The sequence below is a fragment of the Pristis pectinata genome, chromosome 10 (assembly GCF_009764475.1).
Source record: "Pristis pectinata isolate sPriPec2 chromosome 10, sPriPec2.1.pri, whole genome shotgun sequence".
Lineage (NCBI taxonomy): Eukaryota > Metazoa > Chordata > Chondrichthyes > Rhinopristiformes > Pristidae > Pristis > Pristis pectinata.
The window spans coordinates 8534081-8543150 of record NC_067414.1 but is presented as its reverse complement, the minus strand read 5'-3'; positions in this window follow the sequence as shown (position 1 = coordinate 8543150).

Here is a 9070-nt window from a genome sequence, read left to right as displayed (position 1 = left end):
GTGAAACACAACGATCCGCTGGATGAACTCAGCGGGTCGAGCAGCATCTGTAGAGGGAAGACGCTTGGGGTGGAGGACGGAGCCTGCCTCGCCCGCGTTTCCTCAAACTCACTCAGCTCACGGGCTGCAAAGCACGGTTTCGCGTTCCTTTCCATGGATACAGCGCTTTATCCTCCCAACAGAAGCGACCGAGAGGGTCAGTGCGCGCCCTGTGCCGGGAAAGGGTTTTATTTCCCCCTGTGTTGTGCCCAGGACGTCAGGGGTTTGGCCCTTTGGGGGTGCCCTTCGCCGCTGGAGCAGGACAGTGAGCTTCTCCCAGAGCTGGGGATACTCAGGGTTAAACACCACAGCTGGTAGCAGGGACCGTTTGCCTGTGACAGGTGCAGAATCCCGAAGGCAGTGACCAACGCACAGACTTGTGGATTAGGAGCAGAGCGCGCAGCACAACAGCGAATGATTGGGCGGTCACAGCACGGAAAGAGCCCACAGTACTGTTTCAAGGCAACCCCCATTAACTGCTCCCTGGGGCCAATATACCGATTCTGTTTTTTTATTTTTTTTCACAGTCGCGGTTGAATCAGCTTCAGGGAGCGGATTCCAGAGACAACCACACACTACCCGAAGAGTCTAATTCAGCTTCGAACCTTCCACGAACACCTCAAGTCACCAGTTGTAGCAAATGATCAGAACTAAATCACTTCTCGAGGCTTTTCTGTCACCTGTCTGGTGGATCGGTTTGTGCCGTGCATTGGGAGACATCTGCTGTTGCCTTTGAGTCAGATGGTGTTCTGCTGGGGCCCACGGGGTCGTCAGTTATCCCCTCGAACCTGTCCCGTCAATCAGAGCCTTGGCCGAGGAAAGAACATTTGTGCGTGGAGATCGTTGGAACATAGAGGCGTGTTTATGTAGTATCTTTCACCTTCTCTTACATTCGTCCAAAGGACTCTGCAGCTTAGAGAGGCAGAGTTAGACAGTACAGGAGAACAGGCCCTTCGGCCCAACTCGTCCACGCCGACCAAGTTGTCTACTTGATCTAGTCCCATTTAAGATATAAGATTTCTTTATTAGTCACATGTACCTTGAAACACACAGTGAAATGCATCTTTTGCGTAGAGTGTGCTGGGGGCAGCCTGCAAGTGTCGCCACGCTTCCGGTGCCAACATAGCATGCCCACAACTTCCTAACCCGTATGTCTTTGGAATGTGGGAGGAAACCCGAGCACCCGGAGGAAACCCACGCAGACACGGGGAGAACGTACAAACTCCTTACAGACAGCGGCTGGAATTGAACCCGGGTTGTTGGCGCTGTAATAGCGTTATGCTAACCGCTACACTACTGTGCCTGCATCTCGCCCTTATCCCTCTAAACCTTTCCCAGCCATGTACCTGTCTAAATGTCTTTGGAACGTTGTAATTGTACAATTGTTCTTAAGCACTACTGCACTGTAATCACTCATGCAAATCCAGCAGCCAATTTATACATAACAAGAGTCCACAATGGCCATGTGATATTGGCCAAGTAAACTGCTTTTTAGTGATGTTTATTTAGGGCTAAGTATTGCCGAGGATGTTTGGAAGAACTTCACCGCTCTTTGAAATGACCCTTGTGATCTTTAATGGTGTGGTACCTCCAACAATGCAGCACTCCCTCGCTGAGGTTGTGAAGTTTGTCTAGAGTTTTGCACTCAGACCTCTTGAGTAAGATTTCAACCTACAGGCTTCTGACTCAAAGACAAGAACGCCACTAAATCAACTGCTTCTGACACTAAATTGGCAAAGGTGAAGCAGAATCTGTGCAACAAATTAATTTCAAACAGGAAGAACATATACGTAGAACATTACTTCGGCCCATGATGTTGAGCCGACATTTTATCCTGCTCTAAGATCTATCTAACCCTTCCCTCCCATGTAGCCCTCCATTTCTCTATCATTCATGTGTCTATCTAAGAGTCTCTTAAATTTCCCCAATGCATCTGCCCCCACAACCTCTGCAGGCAGTGCGTTCCACGCACCCACCACTCTCTGTGTAAAAAAAATTACCCCTGACATCCCCCTTATACCTTCCTCCAATCACCTTAAAATTATGTCCCCTTGTGTTAGCTATTTTCACCCTGTGAAAAATTCTCTGACTGTCCACTCGATCTATGCCTCTTATCATGTTGTACACCCCTATCAAGTCACCTCTCATCCTCCTTCTCTCCAAAGAGAAAAGCCCTAGTTCACTCAACCTATCCTCATAAGATATGGTCTCCAATCCAGGTAACATCCTGGTAAATCTCCTCTGCACCCTCTCTAAAGCTTCCACATCCTTCCTTTAATGAGGTGACCAGAACTGAACACAATACTCCAAGTGTGGTCTGACCAGAGTTTTATAGAGCTGCAACATCACCTCGTGGCTCTTGAACTCAATACCCTGAGTAATGAAGGCCAACATACCATACACCTTCTTAACAACCCTATCAACCTGCAAGGCAACCTTGAGGGATCTATGGATGTGGACCCCAAGATCCCTCTGTTCCTTCACACTGCTAAGAGTCCTGCCATTAACCTTGTATTCTGCCTTCTAATTCAATCTTCCGAAGTGTATCAGTTCACACTTTTCCAGGTTGATCTCCATCTGCCACTTCTCAGCCCAGCTCTGCATTCTATCAATGTCCTTTTGTTACCTATAGCAACCTTCTACACTATCCACAACACCACCAACCTTGGTGTCATCTGAAAACTTACCAACACACCCTTCCACATCCTCATCCAAGTCATTTAAAAAAATCACAAAAATTTTTATATATGATGACCATTTGGGTCAGAGGAGACTGTAAGGTTGATTTTGGAAACAATTGACATTTTTGCTGTGCTGAATCAAATACTATTTATTAAAGAGAGGCTTTATTTTAAGGTTAATACAGGTCCAAAGTTGAGGAAAAAATCTGAATGTTTCGATATGAATTTCTATTGTTAGTTTATAGGTGTGCATTTACACCCAAACGTTTGTTAAGATGATTCCAATCATCTTCTTGGAACACCAGGCTCTAGTATTTTTCTCTTTAATTGGCGGCTGTGTTTATATATTACAGTGAAAATCATAAATAGTTAATATCAAAGTTTATACTGCAACTGTGTTTGCATGTGTAATCACTGTGATGTGGGACTTCTCCATTTACCTGTCCATTTTGGGGTGAAAAGTTCAATGGGTCTACATCAGGTAGGAACAGTGATCATGGCAATCCCCTCCTCCTCCCCCCACAGAGAGGCCTTACCATCATTCAGGCCCTCCATCCCAGAACCTCTGTTCAGGAGGTTTCACTGCCTTCAACAGGGCTCTCATCAGCTCGTTTAGATTACTTGATGACGTATTCAAGACCAGCTGCTAGTCCGGATTCACCCCCACTGAAGTAATCTGTGGTCTGACTCTTTGGAAACCCCAATGGTTCAGCATCAGGCCCATCGAGAGATGTTTGCTGCAGTCCCTGCTGACTCCCTGGGCCCTGATTCCCACACTCCCTTTTCACTCACAGGGACTTGGTTGCCACATAATTCACCTGGTTCTGTCTCCCACACTCCCTTGTAATTTATCAGGGCCTTATTTCCCACGCTTCTTTTCAGCCCACCTGGTTCACTGGAACATTTACCGTTCTACTGTGTTACGTTCAAAACAAAAGGTGAAAAAAGAAGGAAATAGAAGCTTTAACCACTCAGGCAGTACATTCCAGGCACTCACTAGTCCCTGGGTGAAGGTGGTCCCCCTCATGTCCCCTCTAAGTGCCTTTCCCCTTACCCTAAAGCTATGTCCTCCAGTTGTATCTACTTCTGATATGGTCGACTGCAGTTGACCTTGTCTATACTCCTCATAATGCTATATACCTCGATCAAGTGCCCTCTTAAGATAAGATAAGTTATCTTTATTAGTCACATGTACATCAAAACACACAGTGAAATGCACCTTTTCTGTAGCGTGCTCTGGGGGCAGCCCGCAAGGGTCGTCACACTTCCGGCGCCAACATAGCATGCCCACAACTTCCTAACCCATACGTTTTTGGAATGTGGGAGGAAACCGGAGCACCCGGAGGAAACCCACGCAGTCACGGGGAGAACGTACAAGCTCCTTACAGACAGTGGCCAGAATTGAACCCGGGTTACTGGTGCTTTAATAGTGTTACGCTAACCGCTACACTACCGTGCCTAACCTTCTCTGCTCCAGGAAGAACAGACCCAGCTTCTCCTGTTTCTCCTCATAACCTAACTGCTCCATCCCAGGCAACCTCCTGGTGAATCTCCTCCGCACCCTCTCCAGTGCAATCACATCCTTCTGAAAGCGTGGTGACCAGATCTGCACGCAGTACTCCAGCTGAGGTGTGACCAAGATTTTATAAAACTGGAGAATAATCCTCCCTACTTCTGTATTCAATGCCCCGACCATTGAAGGCCAGTATCCTGCACACCCTCCTAAGCATGTTGCCCACCTGCGCTGCTGCCACCTTCCAGATCTATGGACTTGTACACCAAGGTCCCTCTGTTCCTCAATACTCCCTCACCCTACCGTCCATGTTGGATGTCCCAGCCTCATTAGTGCTCCCAAAATGTCTCAGTTAAATTCCATCTACCCGAAAACAAAAAAAAAAACTCAGGCAAGTACGAAGTAATGCACTTTGGGAAGTTAAGCCAGGGTAGGACATACACGGTGAATGGCAGGGCCTTGGGGAGTGTTGTAGAACAGAGAGACCTAGGGGTACAAGCACATAGTTCCCTGAACGTGGCGACACAGGTAGACAAGGTGAAGAATGGATTTGGCATGCTTGCCTTCAGAATATTGAGTACAATAGTTGGGACATCATGTTATAACTGTGCAGGGCGCTGGTGAGGCCACACCTGAAACATCGTGCGCAGTTCTGGTCACCATGCTACAGGAAGGGTGTGATTAAGCTGGAGAGGGAGCAGAAAAAATCCACAAGGATGTTGCTGGGACTGTGGAGTGTTTGAGTCTTAAGGAGAGACCGGATAGGCTGGGACTGTTTCCCTGGAACAAGGGAGGGGTGACCTTACAGAGGTTTATAAAATCATGTGGGCATAGATAAGGTGGATGGTCATTGTCTTTCTCCCCCAGTGTAGGGCAGTTTAAAACTAAAGGGCATAAGTTTAAGTCGTGAGGGGAAAGATTAACGAGGGGCAAGTTTTTCCACACGATGGGTTGTGGGTATATGGAACGAGCTGCCAGAGGAAGTGGTAGAGGGCGGGTACAATTACAATGTTTAAAAGACACTTGGACAGGGACACGGATAGGAGAGGTTCAGAGGGATATGGGCCAAACGTGGGCAAATGGGACTAGCTCAGGAAGACATCTTGGCTGGCATGGGTGAGTTGAGGCAAAAGATCTGTATAATCTATGACTCTCAAATGCATCATTTCACATTTGTCTGGATTAAACTCCATCTGCCATTTCTCAGCCCATTTCACCAACACATCGATACCTCTCTGCAATCTTCCACACTGTCAACAACTCCTCCAATCTTCTCGTCTTCCGCAGACTTACTGATCTTGCCTCCCACATGAACATCCAAGTCATTCACAAACAAGGATGCCAGCACCGATCCTTGTGGGACAACACTGGTCACAGGCATCCAATAGCAAAAGCAACCCTAAACCATCACCCTCTGTCTCCCGTTGCCCAGCCAATTTTGGATCCAGTTTGCCAACTTGCCCTGGATCACATCAGCCTGAACCTTCTAAACCAGTCACCCATGTGGAACTTAACCACTGTTGTTAGATTTCCATCTCCAGAATCAACCTGGTGAACCTCCTCTGCACCGCCTCCAAAGCCAGTATATCTTTCCTCAAGTAAGGAGACCAGAACTGCACGCGGTACTCCAAGTGCAGCCTCACCAGTACCCTGTAGAGTTGCAAAAAACCACGCACAAGCACTCCTGAGTCCCTCTGCACAACAGCATGCTGTAATCTTTCACCATTTGAATAATAATCTGATCTTTTTTACCTTCCAAAGTGGATGACCTCACATTTACCAACATTGTACTCCATCTGCCAAACCCTTGCCCACTCACTTAACCTATCTATATCTCTCTGTAGACTCTCCGCATCCTCTGCTACATCTATTTCTTGGTTTATTGCCTGTGCCGCTGTAATGTTATTATTTGGTGGCCTATTGACAACTCTCACCAGTTATTTTTTCCTTTTACTATTCCTAAGGGCAGGCACGGTAGTGTAGCAGTTAACATAACGCTATTACAGCGCCAGTGACCCGGGTTCAATTCCGGCCGCTGTCTGTAAAGAGTTTGTACGTTCTCCCCCGCGTCTGTGTGGGTTTCCTCCGGGTGTTCTGTTTTCCTCCCACATTCCAAAGACATACGGGTTAGGAAGTTGTGGGCATGCCATGTTGGCGCCGGAAGAGTGGCGACACTTGCGGGCTGCCCCGACAACACTCTACACAAAAGGTGCATTTCACTGTGTGATTCGATGTACATGTGACTAATAAAGAGATCTTATCTTGTCTTGTCTTGATTTACTCCATCCTTGTTCAACCTTTACTGGGAGTTGCAGAACTCAGTGATTAATATGTGATCTTATAGATGGATCTAAATTAGTAAAATATTCCAGAAGTCTATTTCTCGGAATAGTAATAAATTTTAAACATGGTTTTGGGAAGACAGGAAGAATTAAAAGCATCCCTAGAGCACAGAGAAATAGGAGAGGAGAACTGAAAGGGAAGGAAGACCTGTTGCCATAATAAGTTGCTATGTCTTGAAAGTGTTATTACTTCTCAATAAGGTTACAAGAGAATTCAAGAAGAAATACATTCTTGGCTCTTACTGGGAGAAAGTGCAGGAATTTAAATTTACTTTGAGAGCTCGAGGGGGTTTCCGGTCTGCTAAGTGAGAACGTTCCCTGGTGTTGCTGGACTGCACTCTCTACATCTTCTCAGACACTTCCTGGAGTTCAGGGATGACTTCCACTCCAGTTCTGTACGTCCTGAGGTGGCTGCCAGTTCTTTGGCAGGATCGGCAGACCCTGCCACGGGTGGGGCAGGAGGTGCTCGATAGGATGGGTGTGTGAATAGTGTGGGAGATGGGGAGCTGCTTCTACGGGTTTGGTTTGGCCTGGCCTGCATTGCCTTCTGTTGCGGAGATTGGTGCCTTATCAGATTACTCTTTAGTTGGCTGAACGTCCTGTTTCCATGCTGATAACTTCAAGGATCTTTCTTTGCCTTGATTGGTCACATGCCAGGGTAGTGTAGTGGTTAGCGTAACGCTTTACAGCACCAGTGACCCGGGTTCAATTCCGGCCACTGTCTGTAAGGATTTTGCACGTTCTCCCCATGTCTGAGTGGGTTTCCTCCGGTTTCCTCCCACATTCCAAAGACGTACGGGTTAGGAAGTTGTGGACATGCTATGTTGGCGCCGGAAGTGTGGCGACACTTGCAGGCTGCCCCCAGAACACTCTATGCAAAAGATGCATGTCACTGTGTGTTTTGATGTACATGTGACTAATAAAGATATCTTATCTTAATTTATGTTTTTCTTGTGAATGTTGTGTCTCTGATGCCAATGCCAGTGATGCTGCTACAAGTAAGTTTTTCACTGCACCTGTGCACACATGGACTTGTGCAGATGACAATAAGCCATAAACTAAACTTGATCCCTGCTGGTCGTCCTTGAAATCCCTCGCCATGATGGAGTTCAGTGTGCTTGTAGCAGGAGTCTGTTGACAAGGCATGCAGAGAACACAGTACGTCAGAGCTAAGTGAACGTGATTGAGTCCTCATACAGGGGATGTTGGGCTGGGAGGGGATGTCAACATTGCTTAGCCTATCTTTACAATGAACTTGAAGGATTTTGTGCAGACAGCATCAGGGGTATTTTCCAGTGCTTTGAGGTGCCTGTTGTACTTTGTCTGAGTCTCTGAAACATATATCAGGGCAAATAGCATTACAGCTCAGTGGACAAGTTTAGTGTTGTGTTGGCTGCTTTGATCTTTGAACATACTTTTGCCTCAATCAGCCAAATGCGCTGCTTGAACTCTGGAGGTGATGCTACATATCACCATCAATGCTGCCTTTGCTGGGAGGTGGTACCTGAGATCTGAAAAGTGAGCCAGGTTTTTCAGGGTCTCGCTGTGGATATTGATCATTGGTGGGGTTTGAGATGGTGGGTGGCAAGTGCATGTTGGTGAATGTTTGGTGTGAGGACCATCCCTTCCTGTACGTCTGTGAAGGAGTCAATGACTTGTATGTAGCTCCAGGTATGCACATTTGTGAGTGTGGTCTGTACATGCAGTTCCACCAGGTGGTGGCCAGTCTAATAGTCACTATGATGATCTTGGTTCTGGAGGGTAAATGATAAAGGTTGCACATTTTTCTGCTCGTCCTGCGGATTGACTCCAGTTCAGCTGGAAGCTTGTTGGAAGGGATGTGAAGTATAGCAGCGAGGATGACTGAGAAGAGAGTTGGAGTGATGACAGACACTTGTTTGAGCCCACTTTTCACTTGGAACGTAACTGTGTTGGACCCACTGGTCAGGATCAGTTTTGCATGTCTTGTGGCAGATGTAGAGTGATGAACACTTTCTGTGGATGGTCAAGTTCTCCATAACCACTTTCAGCTGGCAGAGCCAATGGCTGTTGAGAGATTGAGAAAGGTCGTGCACAGTGGTCAATGCTGCTCCTTGCATTTCTCTTGGATCCATATCCACAGATCCCTGAAAGTTGCCTCACAGGTAGATAGGGTAGATAAGAAAGCTTATGGGATGTTAGCTTTCATAAGTCGTGGGATTGAATTTAAGAGCCGCAAGGTAATGATGCAGCTTTACAAAACTCTGGTTAGACCACACTTAGATATAAGTGTGGTCTAACACTTATATATGAAGAGAGACTAAGGGAGCTGGGGCTTTACTCTTTGGAGAGAAGGAGGATGAGAGGAGACATGATAGAGGTGTACAAAATATTAAAAGGAATAGATAGAGTGGACAGCCAGCGCCTCTTTCCCAGGGCACCAATGCCCAATACAAGAGGGCATGGCTTTAAAGTAATGGGTGGGAAGTTCAAGGGAGATATCAGAGGAAGGTTTT